Source organism: Coregonus clupeaformis, chromosome 19 (genome assembly GCF_020615455.1).
Source record: "Coregonus clupeaformis isolate EN_2021a chromosome 19, ASM2061545v1, whole genome shotgun sequence".
Lineage (NCBI taxonomy): Eukaryota > Metazoa > Chordata > Actinopteri > Salmoniformes > Salmonidae > Coregonus > Coregonus clupeaformis.
Genome location: NC_059210.1, coordinates 32,990,974 through 33,010,460, shown reverse-complemented (window position 1 = coordinate 33,010,460; position 19,487 = coordinate 32,990,974). Strand labels below are relative to the sequence as shown.

Here is a 19,487-nt window from a genome sequence, read left to right as displayed (position 1 = left end):
TTTTACAATTGGTAATAAACAGATTTTTAGTAGTAGTAGTAGTAGTAGTAGAAGTAAACAGTTCACCTATAAATCTAATCCTGTAGTTGCAGTATAATTATTCCACCACTAGATGGATATCATCATTTACATTAAAGGATTTACATTTTTTTTTAAAGATGACATTTCATTGATGAAATACTAAGAAGAAAAGATAATTGATTCAAACTGATAAAGGGCTAGCAAACAGCGTAAGGGGAAACTTGTGGGTAATATGATCAGGATGGGAGAAGAAGAAAAGAAGTACCTCCCCGTCGGGGAATTGAACCCCGGTCTCCCGCGTGACAGGCGGGGATACTGACCACTATACTAACGAGGAGTGACCTGTCTGTGCTCAGATCAGTTGATTTTATAACATTTCTCTACTTGGCATCAAATAAACCAGCTGGCTTCAAATAAATATTTCATATGTTCCATAATCCCTCGCTTTACAGGCAACCGTTCCAGTTCTTTCAGAAATAAATTCTGCTGTCTATTTTACCAAACCGTATCTACATCTGTCCAACCATAAAAACCATAAAAACTTCATTATTACACAATCCAATATGCCGTCTCTATTTAGAACAAAAAGTAAACAAAAATGCCCACAGTCATCAAGCTAGGTAAGAGATCATTATTAAAGTATGTTTAAGTGATTAATAAGACTGAACTAGATCAAAGGTAATTGAATAATAAATATATAGTTGTAATGTACTCCATGTAAGACATCCAGACTTTATGAATGTAGCCCAGTATACCCTTAATCTTGTAATACAATCTAATCTAGTGACACATAATTTGACATTGTGGGAGGATAATGTTAAATTGCTTCAATTCAAATCTGGTATAGGAACAAAAAGAGGTCATTGAAAAGGAAAAGGCACAACGTGCACACTATGGTGAGCAAGCGTTGCGCCTTTTCATTTTCAATAAGTATTGATTATTTGTCTCTGCCTGAAAATCGTCCTCCTAAAAAGGTAGGATATATCCTATAGGCCTATGCAAAACGTAGCAAGTGTCGCTGTCATCTATCTTGCTGCTTCAAGTTCAGTTCAGTAGCCAAGTTCAGTAGCCATACTTGCAAGATCAGGCGCGCGTGTAGTCTCAAGCGAGAGTTGCACCCCTTCTCAAAAAACTACAGACCAGTATCCCTTCTTTCTTTTCTCTCCAAAACTATTGAGCGTGCCGTCTTTAGCCAACTCTCTTGCTATCTCTCTCAGAATGACCTTCTTGATCCAAACCAGTCAGGTTTCAAGACTGGTCATTCAACTGAGACTGCTCTTCTCTGTGTTACAGAGGCTCTCCGCACTGCTAAAGCTAACTCTCTCTCCTCTGCTCTCGTCCTTCTAGACCTATCTGCTGCCTTTGATACTGTGAACCATCAGATCCTCCTCTCCACCCTCTCCGAGTTGGGCATCTCCGGCGCAGCTCACTCTTGGATTGCGTCCTACCTGACAGGTCGCTCCTACCAGGTGGCGTGGCGAGAATCTGTCTCCGCACCACGTGCTCTCACCACTGGTGTCCCCCAGGGCTCAGTTCTAGGCCCTCTCCTATTCTCGCTATACACCAAGTCACTTGGCTCTGTCATATCCTCACATGGCCTCTCCTATCATTGCTACGCAGACGACACACAATTAATCTTCTCCTTTACCCCTTCTGATAACCAGGTGGCGAATCGCATCTCTGCATGTCTGGCAGACATATCAGTGTGGATGACGGATCACCACCTCAAGCTGAACCTCGGCAAGACGGAGCTGCTCTTCCTCCCCGGGAAGGACTGCCCGTTCCATGATCTCGCCATCACGGTTGACAACTCCGTTGAGTCCTCCTCCCAGAGTGCAAAGTGCCTTGGCGTGACCCTGGACAACACCCTGTCGTTCTCCGCTAACATCAAGGCGGTGACCCGATCCTGTAGGTTCATGCTCTACAACATTCGCAGAGTACGACCCTGCCTTACACAGGAAGCGGCACAGGTCCTAATCCAGGCACTTGTCATCTCCCGTCTGGATTACTGCAACTCGCTGTTGTCTGGGCTCCCTGCCTGTGCCATTAAACCCCTACAACTCATCCAGAACGCCGCAGCCCGTCTGGTGTTCAACCTTCCCAAGTTCTCTCACGTCACCCCGCTTCTCCGCACACTCCACTGGCTTCCAGTTGAAGCTTGCATCTGCTACAAGACCATGGTGCTTGCCTACGGAGCTGTGAGGGGAATGGCACCTCCGTACCTTCAGGCTCTGATCAGTCCTTACACCCAAACGAGGGCATTGCGTTCATCCACCTCTGGCCTGCTGGCCCCCCTACCTCTGCGGAAGCACAGTTCCCGCTCAGCCCAGTCAAAACTGTTCGCTGCTCTGGCACCCCAATGGTGGAACAAGCTCCCTCACGACGCCAGGACAGCGGAGTCACTCACCACCTTCCGGAGACACTTGAAACCCCACCTCTTTAAGGAATACCTGGGATAGGATAAAGTAATCCTTCTACCCCCCCTTACCCCACCCCCCCCAAAAAAAAGATATTGTAAAGTGGTTGTCCCACTGGCTATCATAAGGTGAATGCACCAATTTGTAAGTCGCTCTGGATAAGAGCGTCTGCTAAATGATGAAAATGTAAATGTATGTAAATGTAAATAGCCTATGCATGGGCGGAGAAGAACGGGGCAGTTATCCTTCCAAGGAAATGTACTTCCTAAATACTTTACTACATTGCCTAGAAACAGTCCTAATTATTGATCACCCATATTTCTCAGTCTGAAAATCTTCCCACTCCTAAAAGCTAGGATATAAAAATAGCTCAACAGAAAGTGCAAGTCTCTCCTACTCTGCTCTCTTCAAACTATTTCTAGCATATTGGCTGATATAGCCCAGCTATACAGAGAGCCTAATATAACGGCCATGTGAGAATCTCTGGTAATTTAAACTACTTCTTAAGTTATTTTTGAGCATTTGATATTGCCTATAGGGCACGAAATTGTTGGGACCATGGCTGGCAAGTGAGCTGCGTCAAATACAACTAAAATAACATTGCAGGACTGCGGTTGGGTTTGGGACCAGTTCTTGCGGTAGCGGGTGGGAGTCAGACAGAAAGCCAGCGTGTGCCGGGGCACAGTGCGGTATGAAAAGCTGCGGGTGCGGGCGGGAGCATTGCACTGAAAAAACATCTGAATATTAATCTTCAATCTTTTGGCTGATGGTTTCATTGTTTGTTTCAGGTCTAGTGTGGTTGAGGCAAAAAGAATAGCTAACGTTAGCCAACTTTTGGCCAGCTCTCTCTCTCTAACGGTACATCAACTTAAGTTAATTTTCTTAAGTTGAAACGGAACAAAACAAAGGCTACAAAACATTCCCCTACAAACAACTGCTGTTAGATAGTAATAATAGCCACCTCATATCGCTATCTGACAGATAGCGAGAGGATAGAGCTAACCTGGCTGTGGTAGCTACTAGCTAGCATATCTAATTCATTCACCTCAGTCGAGAGGGGATGAAACATTAGCTAACGTTACATTTCAGTTACAATACTAGCTCAGCATTGCGAATAAACACTAGTTTAGTTTTTTTCTGTTAAGTTAAGCAGCAGTTACCTTTCCAGCTACATCAGTTATCTAAAGAGTAGCCAGTTTCTGCTCTGCTTGCTTTTACAACTCAGTGAAAGAGCACAACACATACACACTGAACTATGCTCAACTCTCCCAGCCGTCCAGAAGCTTTGTCTTCAAACAGCCTGTCAACCCGCACTGTGGTGTCAGCATGGTCCTAAATTCAGCCGGCTGAACACTCCAAACAGCCTACCCGACCGCATGGCCCTAAAGACCGTTGTCGCTTTTTGTATCACATTGCAATGACAAAACTGGAGGGACAAAAATGCAAATTCAGAATGTGGGGGGACATGACCCCCGTCCCCAGTGAAAGTAGCACCCCTGGTGCCAACTGTCAAGTTTGCTGGAGGAGGAATAATGGTCTGGGGCTGTTTTTCATGGTTCGGGCTAGGCCCCTTAGTTCCAGTGAAGGGACATCTTAACGCTACAGCATACAATGACATTCTAGACGATTCTGTGCTTCCAACTTTGTGGCAACATTTCAGGGAAGGCCCTTTCCTGTTTCAGCATGATAATGCCCCGGTGCACAAAGCGAGGTCCAAACAGAAATGTTTTGATTAGAGCTTTGAACAGCATGAAAATTCGAACCTGATGCTACCTGAGCCTGATGAACCATATATTAAATACATTTTATGAGCACTACATTAACGACATTTAAAGAGCCCAAGCCCAAATGATTATTCTGTTATCCAATACATAACCTATATGACATAGGCTACTGCACATTACGCACGACAGAAAAACACAAAAGCCCATAGATGTAGCTAGCTATATGCTCTCTTTGGTAAATAAATGAAACTAGCTCCAGTAGGCTAATCTTTTTGAGGGTGAACTGTATTACTGTACTGTACTGTATTATATGGACTGGAATTACGCACATCCTTTAAACTATTATAAAGCAGAAGAGAACATGCGATTCTGGTGCAGCACATGCAGCCTACAAAGTTACAGGTATAGGCTAGCGAATTTGCCTATTTGTATAATTAGTAGGCTGACTCATATACCTTTCATAATATTTCCCCTAATGTTATTGGCCTACCTCTTTCTATAATTGCTTCATTCCTTCCTCGCTTTCACCAGTTAAATGAAATAAGTTTTGTTGTCCTTATCTTAATCATTCTAATGACATCCTTGAATAATATTGTAATGAATACTCAGGGAGAAAAAGGTGTAGATTCACGCGCAGAGCGCGGTAGGTGTTTATTACGCCTTCGCAGAAGGCAGAAATCGTGGTCACAGGTAGGCAAACGGGCAGGTTAAACAAAACTAGGACTGAAGGCTAAAACTGGTTCTAACAAACGCGCTAGGAAAAGGCTTTGTAGAGTCAAAACGAACAATACCTCTCAAGGCACAAACAGAAAGAACTGAACTAAATAAGGAGCTGATGAGACCAGGTGAGTAACTAACACAGGTGAAATCAATGAACAAAAATGAAAGACAGGGCTACGTTCAAGAACACAGAGAAACAGAGCTACGTACAAGAACACAAGGTGAACTAAGAAAACAAATACAGAACCTTACAAATATAGGACTAGAATTAGATGAAGAAGGCTTTCACTTCTCTTCTCGAAGATTGAATGGTTATGGGTCTGAATAAATAACTGCTATAGCCTACCGCCATCGCGCGTTCGCTCTTCTTTCAAACTAACCGTGAGTTCTTTTGGCTGCTGTATTTAACATTCAGCAAAAAATTAGCTCGTGTCCCTCTTCGAATAGTCTATTGGTATAAGAAATGCAAAAAAAATAATGTCCAGCAAGCTATTCTAGTGTAGCTTTTCCTGGATGGGACTCCAAAAGCAATGGAGCGTTTTTTAAGGAGAGGCCAGCGGAGCACAGGTGCTTGCGTATTGCGCAAGAGACAGAGGCTATAAATTAGAAGCTTATTATGCATAACCCATCATTAATTAGCTAAATATAAGGTTAATACTGCATTGAATTTATTACCTGAAAGAGGTAAGCTAGGAGATCTATCTATCTATATATATATATATATATATATATATATATATATATATATATATATATATATATATGGCTATATCAATCTAGAACAGGATGATCTATTTAGGATGCAATTTGAATGGAGTTGATGAGAGAGAGACTGCGAGTGTGCTTGCGCGTGTAAAACTCTGCAGCTGCAATCAAAAAAAGAATCTTTACAATTTAAAAAACAAGGTGACTGTCACGCCCTGGCTCTGGGGACTCTCGTATGTTGAGCCAGGGTGTTATATTCTATGTTTGTATTTCTAGGTTGGCTTGAGTGACTCCCAATCAGAGGCAACGAGTGTCAGCTGGTTGTCTCTGATTGGGAGCCATATTTAACTGTCTGTCTTTCACTTTGTGTTTGTGGTTTCTTGTTCCTTTTGATTTGTGTTTGTGTCGAAGGACTTCACGTTTCGTTTGGTGTTGTGTTCGCTGTGGTGTACAATAAAATAAATATGTACGCATCTCACGCTGCGCCTTGGCCCGCTACTTTTCAAGACGATCGTGACAGTGACCCTCGAAAGCCAGATGGAGATGGGTAAATTTGACGCGCATTCTGTCTTTATATTACTGTAGCATAGGTTATGCTGCAGCAAATGTAGGCCTACCTGCCACAAGAAAAGAAAAAAGTTACCATGAGATGATAGGTCTACATTCTTTTTGAACTGCGCTCCATACTCAGATGGGCTGTCTGTCCCCACCCTGAGCGTTGATTCTAACGCTGCTTGCACCCGCCCGCCCGACTTGAATCACTACTCTCGGCGGGTCTGACTTAGAATATGTGGACAAATACCTAGGTGTCTCGTTAGACCGTAAACTCTCCTTCCAGACTCACATTACAGTTTTTTTCCAACTGCTTACACATGTTTTCAAAACTGTCTCCTTTTTTCAAAACTCTACACACAATTCCCAAAACTGCACACACAAACATTTTTGGATATACCATGTAAACACTGTTGTTCTAAATCTAAAGCTCTTTGGTCTTTCATAGGCTTATATCTACATTTCAATACAATGTTCTACAGTGAAAGTAATCTGCTGAGAGGGGTAACAAGTACACTGTAAACACCAATGCAATGTAGAAACAAATTTATTAGGCCAAACATTACTGTTGTATACAGTAGCATACAACAAAACCATAAACATATGTAAACCAAAAGTATATTCTTTAGAATATAGTAAAGAACACATTGTGTGTGGGGTCCCAGGGGGACTTCCCAGCCTTTGACAACTGAGTCAAAGGCTGGAAAATAGCTTATGGTTTTGGAGATTTGGTGTGTAGTTTTGCACTTTGAGTGAGAGGTTTCAAAAATCGTGTGACATGAAAAGATTGTGTGTGTAAGCAGTTGGAAAAAACTGTAAGCATCTCCAATCCAAAGTTAAATCTAGAATTGGCATCCTATTTCGCAACAAAGCCTCCTTCACTCATGCTGCCAAACATGCCCTCGTAAAACTGACTATCCTACTCGTAAAACTGACTATCCTACCGATCCTAGACTTCAGCGATGTCATTTACAAAATAGCCTCTAACACTCTACTCAGCAAATTGGATGTAGTCTATCACAGTGCCATCCGTTTTGTCACCAAAGCACCATATACTACCCACCATTGTGACCTGTACGCTCTTGTTGGCTGGCCCTCACTACATTTTCGTCACCAATCCCACTGGCTCCAGGTCATCTATAAATCTCTGCTAGGCAAATCCACCCCTTATTTTAGCTCATTGATCACCATAGCAACACCCACCCCTAGTATGCGCTCCAGCAGGTATATCTCACTGGTCATCCCCAAAGCCAACACCTCCTTTGGCCGCCATTCCTTCCAGTTCTCTGCTGCCAATGACTGGAACGAACTGCAAAAATCTCTGAAGCTGGAGACTCTTATCTCCCTCACTAACTTTAAGCATCAGTTGTCAGAGCAGCTTAACGATCACTGCACCCATCCTGTAAGTCGCTCTGGATAAGAGCGTCTGCTAAATGACAAAAATGTAATGTAATTAGCCCACCCAACTACCTCATCCCCATATTGTTATTTATTTTGCTCATTTTCACCCCAGTATCTCTATTTGCACATCATCTTCTGCACATCTATCACTCCAGTGTTAATACTAAATTGTAATTATTTTGCACTATGGCCTATTTATTGCCTTACCTCCATAACTTACTACATTTGCAGACACTGTATATAGATTTTCTATTGTGTTATTGACTGTATGTTTTGTTTATCCCATGTGTAACTCTGTGTTGTTGTTGTTTTTATCGCACTGCTTTGCTTTATCTTGGCCAGGTCGCAGTTGTAAATGAGAACTTGTTCTCAACTGGCCTACCTGGTTAAATAAAGGTGAAATAAAAATAAATAAAAATGCAGAGGCCGTAGAGAAGACAGATTTAGACATCGCATATAATTGAACAGTTCAATTTCACGCCATGCTGTTCATATAGATAATTAATTATAATTTACAGGTTTCTTGCAGTTATTTATGCCGGGAAAATTGAGTGGTTTTGGGCGGTAAATCCCGGTAACTGGGTTCCCGCCATTCAACCATAATTGAGAGGCATCCAATGCAACAAAAAAAACATCAATAACTGATGGATTTTATGTGAATGTATTTATTATGCTAATTACATCGACCTTAGGGGGTTAACAAACAAAAAGTGTGTGGGTGGTAGAGGTGAGAATAAATGAAATCAGCCACACAGAAAATAATTAATAAAAAGTGTTTAACTTTCACATTTGCATAAAGTAAAAGGCAGTATGTAAACTATTTATATTTGTCATTCTCCAAAGAAAACCACTATATGTGGGGAAAATCATGACACAGGAATGGGATAGGAAAATGCTGGTCCATGATCCTAGAAGACAAAACAAGTAAATGTACCGTGACAACGGCGATGGGTGACAAAAGATAAGAGTGTGTGTGGGCAACATTACAGCTAATAGTTTCCGTAGTGTAGTGGTTATCACGTTCGCCTCACACGCGAAAGGTCCCCGGTTCGAAACCGGGCGGAAACACGTTTTTGTGACCACTCGAATTATATCAATTTTCAACAAAACCATGATAGAAGTGACCAGCTACAAATGGCAGCTTGCATCGATGCGACCAATTAAAAATGTAACTCGCAATGTCCAATGGTCACAAAATGCGACTAGATCGTCACGTTAGCCTCATGACATCTCTCAATATTGGCCACCATAAATTGGATATTTTTGTGATATAAAATAAAAAAGTGAACTATACCTGACAACTATGAGTGGTTTAGGTTAATTTCCCCATCCTTTGTGGCCTCTCTCTGTCAAGCAGCAGAAGGACGCATTTGCCGATGTACTTTTAGCTGATAGTGTTTACCTTGTAAGCTACTGGCAGAAACTTTGTACAGTTGGCTAAACATTGTGATAAGTAGACCTAAAGTACTTTTTTATCCAACCCAACGTAGGCCTATCTAGCAAAGTTAGCAAACATTATCCCCTTTTCAACATTGTTTTTAAGTGTTTAATCACGATTGCTGCTGACAGACATGATAGGCTACATTGATTGATGAACCATGTCAAATTGGCTAGCTAATAACAGATCACATCTATATGACTAGTTAACAAGCTAATTTTCAGGGGATAAACAAGATGGCTATATTTGCTTGCCATCTATAGTGGTGATGACAGTAGTTCGACTGACCACTTTACCAGGATGAGGATTTGACAATGTCAAACGCTTTCCAATATCCTAATCTCTAATGAAGCTAGCTACAGGCCAAATGGATAGGCTACCCTCATGTATCTGAAAATGGGTCAATGACGTGACATGCATATTTTGGTGTCCGAATGAAATATTTTCCAAAATCAACAACCAATTGACACACATTTTATGTTATTGTCACGCCCTGGCTCTGGGGACACTGTTATGTTGAGCCAGGGTGTGTAGATCTATGGGTTTAGTTTCTATGGGTGTTTATTTCTATGTTGGCCAGAGTGACTCCCAATCAGAGGCAACGAGTGTCAGCTGTCGTGGGTTGTCTCTGATTGGGAGCCATATTTAAACTGTCTGTTTTTCATTCGGGTTTGTGGGATTTTGTTCGTGTTTGGTTTGTTTATTGACCATTGACTGTCACGTCATCGTTTTGTTGTTTTGGTCGTGTGATCATTTATTAAATAAATATGTTCACGTTCAACGCTGCGCCTTGGTCTCTCCCTGACGATCGTGACAGTTATGTAACTATGCCCTTTCTCTTTTATTGAGTCCTAAAATAGTTACTAGTGTGGGGATCTATTTTCTCATAACTGGAGTGATGAATAGCTTAGAAGGAATGCATTGGTGATTAAAACATAGAAGGTTTGTACTGTACTGATATAAATTGTTTCACATAACAAGCTGTGATTCATGTGAGGAACATTAGGGGGTAGGATGATAAGACTTGTATTTCTCACAGATACGAACACTGCCTCTTTGTTGTCTGTGAACCGTTGTCTGTGAACCGTCCTTGAACGTAGGTACAGTGGAACGGTGTCTTTTGGGTGCTGACTCCACAGGTTGTTATGATAAAAACTTATGCCTGGCAACAGTGTGCAACAGTGGAGCGCCAAGGGGCTGGGACCAGCCGGTGCGCCAACGGATTGGCTGAGTAAGTCTAAACCACGCTCAACCTCTACCCTGATAGGCCCAGCAGAGAGCGGGAACTAAAACTGTCAGGGTATTTACGGAATAATTTGTAATGAGGAAGTCAGTTCTCTGTCTGCCCTGCGTGGTATTTCAGTGAGCCCGTATACGAACCATCATACTTATCATACATACATTTTGCATATAATAAATTTAGCTTGGATTGAATATCTCTTGATTATGTTTTCTATTATTCCAATACCAGATTTGAATTACGCAATTTATAACACTAGTTAAATGTGGGGGGAAAACGGTAACTTTCGGTGCTCTCAAATTAAAAAAAAGTAATCCGAAGACAAATGCAATCTATATAAATGTTAATAAGACATCTCAAATCATAACAAAACTGTACAACGATTATTCTGGCATGACTTTTTAAGGGTCTATTGCACTATACGTCTGTATGGGTAAGACAGTTTAGGCATAAAGGTTTTAAATACTTTAAATACTTTTGTCCGGAAAAATAGCCTTCATGATTATCATTCGGTGTGACCGACATAGAGTCACCATTTTGGATAAAATCACATGATGGTACTCATGTGACAGGATGTGACATCTTTAAAATGCCTCCGAGATCCCCTTTGGTTAAGAATAAAGGTTAGCAAGACTCTCGTAAATGTTTGATACGTTTACATTTCCACTCCCTGTCAGGTTTACCCCAAATCTGATCATTTGGTGCTACCGCTAAAAAACAAAGAAAATCTTGAATAATCTGAAAATCTTATATTTTATTTAGATACTCAAGATACATACTTGATGTCAAAGTCAAGTGTTCACATAGTTGCATAAGCAGTTGCCTCTAAAACATGTTTATGTGAGAAAAGTCATACGTGTAACCAAAATGAGCATTCGGAGTCACCAGAAATTCCAGTTTCACCATATGACTAAATGGTTGTGCTGAATGATGTCAATATGTTTGTCTTTGTATTAAGCTATCTATTCATCTATATTTTTTGTGTACACACAAATACATAATATTATCTAATTTTAAGTAAAAACACACGTTTTTGTAGGATAAAGGTGTTTTGTCAGTTTATTTTATTTTATATATTGCAGTGAACATCAAGCAGCTAATACCGAAAATACGTTTATGTAAATAACAACTATCCTATCTATCTATCTATCTATCTATCTATCTATCTATCTATCTATCTATCTATCTATCTATCTATCTATCTATCTATCTATCTATCTATCTATCTATCTATCTATCTATCTATCTATCTATCTATCTATCTATCTATCTATCTATATATATATGAATTGAGGGTGAATTTGCAGATGCCTTTTCAAAGCAAATGCCTTTATTGTCAGGACACAGATTACTGCTGATTTAGTTGTAAATTGGCCACAGAAATCCAGGCGTTCCACTTTGGTGGGAAGTAGACAGCAGGCTACGATCCATACAAGTGTTGTGTACACATCAGAGGGAAGCCAGTCCTACACCACCATATCTGACTCCCTTAGACAGGCTCACTTGGAGCCTGTCCTAAGAGATGTCAAGAACAAGAATCCACAAATCATGACACTCCACATGATGAGCGATGGTCCCGTCACCCAATACAGAAACAAGAAGAACATGTACCTACTCAGCACTCTGCCATATATTTACGGATTCAAACAAATCACCTGGAACTTTTCTGAAAAGTCCACGGGAAGGAGGCACCAGATGGCGTGGGTGGGGCTGTGAAACATTGTGCAGACAAACACATTCAACAGGGGGAGGATGTGCAGACTCCCAAGGAGCTCTTCGACCTACTCGAGAAGAGTGGATCGAGCATCAAGTTCTTTTGGATTACAGATGTCACTAAGTACGATGAAGCTGTGCCAAACAACCTCACTGGAGTCAAAGGAACCATGAAATTGCACCAGGTCACCTCCACAGTGGCAGGGAAAATAAAACACTGTGAAGTGTCTTGCTTTTGCAGCAGACCAAGCATCTGCAACACCTGTTTCAGTGCTGTGGAAGTGAACTTCAATGAAGAACACCATCAGGAGAACACCATCACTGAGGAACAGCAAGATGAAGCTGCAGCTGTGGCCAAGTCAACACTTGCTGAAAGGCAGTTTTGTCATTGTCAGCTACGAAGACCGCCCCTTTGTAGGCCAGGTGCTGAAGGTGATTGGGGAGGAAGTGCAGATCACTTGTATGCAGCAGCATGGAGTGAGGAATGTTTTTGTCTGGCCCTGTGCCAGACATTACCTTCTACTATGAAGGTGATGTGAAGTCAATGACCAGTAAGCACGAGCCCTTCAGCTCAAGAGCATCTTGGCTGTCTGACACAGACTGGGCTGCTTTCATGTTACCATAGCCCAACAACATCAAACACACTGTTTTAAGAATGCAAGTTTGATTATTGTGAACTTCAATGAGTTTGTGTTACAACTTTTGCTATAAAGTGATAATTTCTTTGTCTTTAATGTTTGAATCTCATGAATTGTTTGCACAATTACACTTTTAATTCTCAATTCTAATCTTGCACTGTTCTGCACAAACTTAATCATGTCTGTTGATGTTTTAATATTAGAATTAGAAAAACTTTATTGTCCATGCAATGTGGAGATTTTTATGTTTTTAAAAGATATTGCACAAACATTTTACTTTTTCTTAATATTGTAATGTAATGTAGAATAACACTGTTTTTTATGCATTTTATAATTTAATGTTTGAATGTTGAATTACTGTATTTCAATAACTTTACTATTCATTTATTACAATTATTCTTAACACTGTTTTTAACATTGTTTGAAAAATTAATCATAATGCATCATTTTAATCCAGATTTTAGAAGTTCATTGTCATGTTCATGATGACATTTTTGGTATTTTAATCTAATCAAATCAAATCAAATTTTATTGGCCACATGCACCGAATACAACAGGTGCAGACATTACAGTGAAATGCTTACTTACAGCCCTTAACCAACAGTGCATTTATTTTTTAATAAAAAAGTAAAATAAAACAACAACAAAAAAGTGTTGAGAAAAAAAGAGCAGAAGTAAAATAAAATAACAGTAGGGAGGCTATATATACAGGGGGGTACCGGTGCAGAGTCAATGTATGGGGGGCACCGGCTAGTTGAGGTAGTTGAAGTAATATGTGGGTAGAGTTAAAGTGACTATGCATAAATAATTAACAGAGTAGCAGCAGCGTAAAAAGATGGGGTGGGGGGGCAGTGCAAATAGTCCGGGTAGCCATGATTAGCTGTTCAGGAGTCTTATGGCTTGGGGGTAGAAGCTGTTGAGAAGTCTTTTGGACCTAGACTTGGCACTCCGGTACCGCTTGCCATGCGGTAGTAGAGAGAAAAGTCTATGACTAGGGTGGCTGGAGTCTTTGACAATTTTGAGGGCCTTTCTCTGACACCGCCTGGTATAGAGGTCCTGGATGGCAGGAAGCTTGGCCCCAGTGATGTACTGGGCCGTATGCACTACCCTCTGTAGTGCCTTGCGGTCGGAGGCCAAGCAGTTGCCATACCAGGCGGTGATGCAACCAGTCAGGATGCTCTCGATAGTGCAGCTGTATAATTTTTTGAGGATCTGAGGACCCATGCCAAATCTTTTCAGTCTCCTGAGGGGGAATAGGCTTTGTTGTGCCCTCTTCACGACTGTCTTGGTGTGTTTGGACCATGATAGTTTGTTGGTGATGTGGACACCAAGGAACTTGAAGCTCTCAACCTGTTCCACTACAGCCCCGTCGATGAGAATGGGGGCGTGCTCAGTCCTCTTTTTTTCCTGTAGTCCACAATCATCTCCTTTGTCTTGGTCACGTTGAGGGAGAGGTTGTTATCCTGGCACCACACGGCCAGGTCTCTGACCTCCTCCCTATAGGCTGTCTCATCGTTGTCGGTGATCAGGCCTACCACTGTTGTGTCGTCGGCAAACTTAATGATGGTGTTGGAGTCGTGCCTGGCCATGCAGTCATGGGTGAACAGGGAGTACAGGAGGGGACTGAGCACGCACTCCTGAGGGGCCCCCATGTTGAGGATCAGTGTGGCAGATGTGTTGTTACCTATCCTTACCACCTGGGGGCGGCCCGTCAGGAAGTCCAGGATCCAGTTGCAGAGGGAGGTGTTTAGTCCCAGGATCCTTAGCTTAGTGATGAGCTTTGAGGGCACTATGGTGTTGAATGCTGAGCTGTAGTCAATGAATAGCATTCTCACGTAGGTGTTCCTCTTGTCCAGGTGGGAAAGGGCAGTGTGGAGTGCAATAGAGATTGCATCATCTGTGGATCTGTTGGGGCGGTATGCAAATGGGAGTGGGTCTAGGGTTTCTGGGATAATGGTGTTGATGTGAGCCATGACCAGCCTTTCAAAGCACTTCATGGCTACAGACGTCAGTGCTACGGGTCGGTAGTCATTTAGGCAGGTTATCTTAGTGTCCTTGGGCACGGGGACGATGGTGGTCTGCTTGAAACATGTTGGTATTACAGACTCAGTCAGGGACATGTTGAAAATGTCAGTGAAGACACTTGCCAGTTGGTCAGCACATGCTCGGAGTACACGTCCTGGTAATCCGTCTGGCCCTGCGGCCTTGTGAATGTTGACCTGCTTAAAAGTCTTACTCACATCGGCTACGGAGAGCGTGATCACATAGTCATCCGGAACAGCTGGTGCTCTCATGCATGCTTCAGTGTTGCTTGCCTCGAAGCGAGCATAGAAGTGGTTTAGCTCGTCTGGTAGGCTTGTGTCACTGGGAAGCTCGCGGCTGTGCTTCCCTTTGTAGTCTGTAATAGTTTTCAAGCCCTGCCACATCCGACGAGCGTCAGAGCCGGTGTAGTACGATTCAATCTTAGTCCTGTACTGACTCTTTGCCTGTTTGATGGTTCGTCGGAGGGCATAGCGGGATTTCTTATAAGCGTCCGGGTTAGAGTCCCGCTCCTTGAAAGCGGCAGCTCTACACTTTAGCTCAGTGCGGATGTTTCCTGTAATCCATGGCTTCTGGTTGGGGTATGTATGTATGGTCACTGTGGGGACGACATCATCGATGCACTTATTGATGAAGCCAGTGACTGATGTGGTGTACTCCTCAATGCTATCTGAAGAATCCCGGAACATGTTCCAGTTTGTGCTAGCAAAACAGTCCTGTAGCTTAGCATCTGCGTCATCTGACCACTTTTTTATTAACCGAGTCACTGGTGCTTCCTGCTTTAGTTTTTGCTTATAAGCAGGAATCAGGAGGATAGAGTTATGGTCAGATTTGCCAAATGGAGGGCGAGGGAGAGCTTTGTATGCGTCTCTGTGTGTGGAGTAAAGGTGGTCTAGAGTTTTTTTTCCTCTGGTTGCACATTTAACATGCTGGTAGAAATTAGGTAGAACGGATTTAAGTTTCCCTGCATTAAAGTCCCCGGCCACTAGGAGTGCTGCCTCTGGATGAGCATTTTCCTGTTGACTTATGGCCTTATACAGCTCATTCAGTGCAATCTTAATGCCAGCATTGGTTTGTGGTGGTAAATAGACAGCTATGAAAAATATAGATGAAAACTCTCTTGGTAAATAGTGTGGTCTACAGCTTATCATAAGATACTCTACCTCAGGTGAGCAAAACCTCGAGACTTCCTTAGTATTTGATTTTGTGCACCAGCTGTTGTTTACAAATATACACAGACCGCCACCCCTTGTCTTAACGGAGTCAGCCGTTCTATCCTGCCGATGTAGCGTATAGCCCGCTAGCTGTATGTTATCCATGTCGTTGTTCAGCCACGACTCGGTGAAACATAAGATATTACAGTTTTTAATGTCCCATTGGTAGGATAACCGCAATCTTAGGTCAGCATAAGCATTAAAAGGCATCATTGTTGTTCAATAAGAAACCATGTTTACTCTTAATGTGTGTGTGTTTAATTACAGTTTTTCTCAATTGCTAAAACACTAAAACCCATTGGCTGAACAAAGTTCTCAGTTGCCTGGACTCATTTAGCTAATTATGCAGTCTGTTGTCAATACCTTAAACCATTTCACATGGTAAAACACAATTTGCAGATCTCACTTAGACTTTTCAGCAAAACTCTAAACACATTCTCATTCTCAAAACACATTCTGCACTCTAATGCACATGTCATCCATACTGTAAACACAAGTGGCAATAATCAAATACAAATAGAGAACACATGTCATTGATTGAACACAACCACTCAAAATTGATTTAACCTGTTTCAAATGATGCGACACAACCAATATAAGCCAGTTCAGAGAGCAAACAGGTTGTTGAAGGTGGGAAGGAGAAAGTCTGAGAATGGATAGAAGAAACAATGTGAGAGGACGAGGACGAGTGCGTATGCGAGGTGGGCGAAGAGGAGGAGGAGGGCAAGAAAAGGAAGAGGAAGACAAAGAGTGGAAATATCTGATGAAATTCGAGCAACAGTCATAGACCATGTTCTTGTCCATGGACTGACAATGAGGGAAGCAGGACTTAGAGTGCAACCCAATTTGAGCCGATTTTCTGTGTCCACCATAGTAAGGTCATTCAGAGAAGAGAACAGGTACAGTATACTACTGTATTTCTGTAATTGCAAATTTACTGTACTACACTATATGCAGCTGTTTCAATAGACATTTGTAAAGTTAATCACTGTATGTATTGTACTGCATGAATATGTTTTGTAACTGCACAACTACTTTTTGTAGAATTGCAAGGCTGCCACATGCAGGTGAAAGGACAGCTATATTCACTCGGGAGCAAGAGGCCGTTATAGTTGGCGTGGTCCTTCAAGATAATGCAATACGACTCAAAGAAATCCAGGAACGAGTGATACAAGACAACACACACTTCCAGGGAATCGACAGTGTGAGCGTTTCCACAATTGACCGTGTCCCCATCGTAACAGGATGCGAATGAAACAAGTATACAGAGTACCTTTTGAACGCAACTCACCAAGGGTGAAAGAACTGCGAGCTCAGTATGTGCAAGTAAGTGTACATTCAGAAGCATCAATGTGCAGTTTATGAACTTGTACCTCCCTCCATACTCGCCTTTCCTGAATCCGATTGAGGAGTTTTTCTCCTCTTGGAGATGGAAAGTGTATGATAGACAACCCTACACCAGAGTAAATCTGCTGCAAGCCATGGATTTAGCCTGTGGTGATATATGTGAGGAATCATGTCAGGGCTGGATACGGCACACAAGAGGCTTCTTCCCCCGTTGCCTCAGGAGGGACAATATTGCTTGTGATGTCGACGAAGTGCTCTGGCCTGACCCAGCCCAAAGACAAGAAGAAGCACATTGATCACATGTTTACTCCTTAATTTTTGTCCCTTTTATTATTGTATACTGTAGTACAGTGCATTGTAGGCTGTATACTGTACAATGGACAAATTGTATGGCCCTGAACATTGGGCTTTCCATTTGTTAACAGTACTGACTGCTCAATAGATTTTGACTGGTTGCAGGTTCATATCAACAAAGTACAAGAATTACAGTATCACAGAGACAAAGGACAAGTTTGCGAGATGCAGGGTACAGTACTGTAAAAATAGGGGTACAAGGAGGAGGAAGAACAAAAAACTAAATTGCAAAGAGCAAAGCAGAGTAGTAATTTCTGATCAATTTTGAGCTACTATGATAGAACATGTTTTCGTTCATCAAAAGACAATGATGGAAAAATATGAAATTTGTTTTGAGATTAAAAATGTACTTCTCCCTGAGAACTGTATGTTTTGAACAATGTGTTTTCTATTTTTCAGTGTATTGTTTACTGACTGCTTGAGGATGTATATCATTTTGATCACTTTGTTTATGATTTGAGAGCAGTGTTTGATTTTGAACACAGGTAAAACTGTTTTGAGGCGAATGTTTCATTTTGCGAGAGGAGTCAGAGGTTTTGTAAATATTGCTTGAAGATGAGGTTTTGTGTTTAATGTTTTCAGGAAATGGAGCAAGGTTTCAGAAATTGTGTTTTAGCAATTGATTAAAACTGTAAGAGGGAAACAGAGAGAGATCTGAAAATAAAAAAAGACCCCATAACAAAATACTCATGCGGTGTGACCAGCAATGATCATTCGGTACAACCAGTGTTTTTAATGCAAAAATGTATGCACGCATGACTGTAAGTCGCTTTGGATAAAAGCATCTGCTAAATGAGGTATTATTATAATGAAAAACATGCAGTTATTTGCTGTATAACTCTGATAGAGCTAATTGTGGAATAATTGGAAAGGTGTAGTTCTGACTATGCTCTTCAAGAGGTGATATTAAAACCAAATAGTTAACATGTATTTAATAATACCTTGAAAACGGTACGTTGTCAATGCACAGCATCGTGACGTTTTACTGACAAGCACGTAATCGTATGAAAAAGTGTTTCCGCCCGGTCTCGAACCGGGGACCTTTCGCGTGTTAGGCGAACGTGATAACCACTACACTACGGAAACTGATGAATTTATTGGCAAAGAGAGATTGTGGCCACAACCCACCACCCATAATAGACAGGCGGGACACTGAACCCTATAAAAATTGAACACACGGTAAGTATGGCCAGAAATGTAAAAATAAATAAAATGGTTCAACGGTAGTAAGGAAGGGAAAAGTATTGCCTCTCCGTCGGGGAATTGAACCCCGGTGAGACAGACTAACCACTATACTAAGGAGGAGTGGACAGACATTGCATGGGCCATTTCCTAAGCCTTTCAGGTTGCTTTGATATTGCGGTGTAACCTACAAACAAAACTGCCACTGAATATGATTACAATTTTACCTACTATTGCAAGTTAGGTGTCCTTCAACAACTTTGATTATGTTCATCAGGGTCATATACGCTGGGAACCAAACAAGTCGAAATTGGGAGGGACAACCTGAAGATTGTCCAATAAGAAACGCTCATGTTTGTTTTCCATTGCAAAACATTTTCATGACAATGATATGCTTATACACACCAACCAATGATTTTTCTGAAAGGCCTCGGATCGGGGTAGAGTAAAGTAGGCGCAAAACAGGCTCAATGCATCTTGGGGGAAATATGTGCCTCCCTGTCGGGGAATAGGCCCTTTTCACGATGACGTCATCTAACTTCCGCCTTTCCGCGTAGCAGGTTAACTTCACTTCCGTTCGCCCGTAACCTGAGACTTCTCAACGAAAATACAACTGTTGACCACTAACTAGCAAGCTAGCTACTTGAAGAAATTCCAAAAGGTACGTTTAAGTTAAATTAGTAAAGTTAAGAGTAATAATGTTTACGTATATGCAATGGTTTGTAACTTGCTAACGTTATTGTTAATTCATAATTGTTCACTGCCTTAGTTACTTAAAAGT

At 41.6% G+C, this 19,487-nt stretch overlaps 3 non-coding genes across 3 annotated transcripts; 1 reads left to right on the top strand and 2 right to left on the bottom strand.

Annotated features, from left to right (window-relative positions):
* Positions 1-286: 286 nt before the first annotated feature.
* On the bottom strand, positions 287-358 carry trnad-guc. Its single transcript has one exon. It is a non-coding gene; the product is annotated as a tRNA-Asp (tRNA).
* Positions 359-8,535: 8,177 nt separating this feature from the next.
* trnav-cac lies at positions 8,536-8,608 on the top strand. Its single transcript has one exon. It is a non-coding gene; the product is annotated as a tRNA-Val (tRNA).
* A 9,929-nt stretch (positions 8,609-18,537) lies between these two features.
* Positions 18,538-18,610, bottom strand: trnav-aac. The gene has a single exon. It is a non-coding gene; the product is annotated as a tRNA-Val (tRNA).
* Positions 18,611-19,487: the final 877 nt, after the last annotated feature.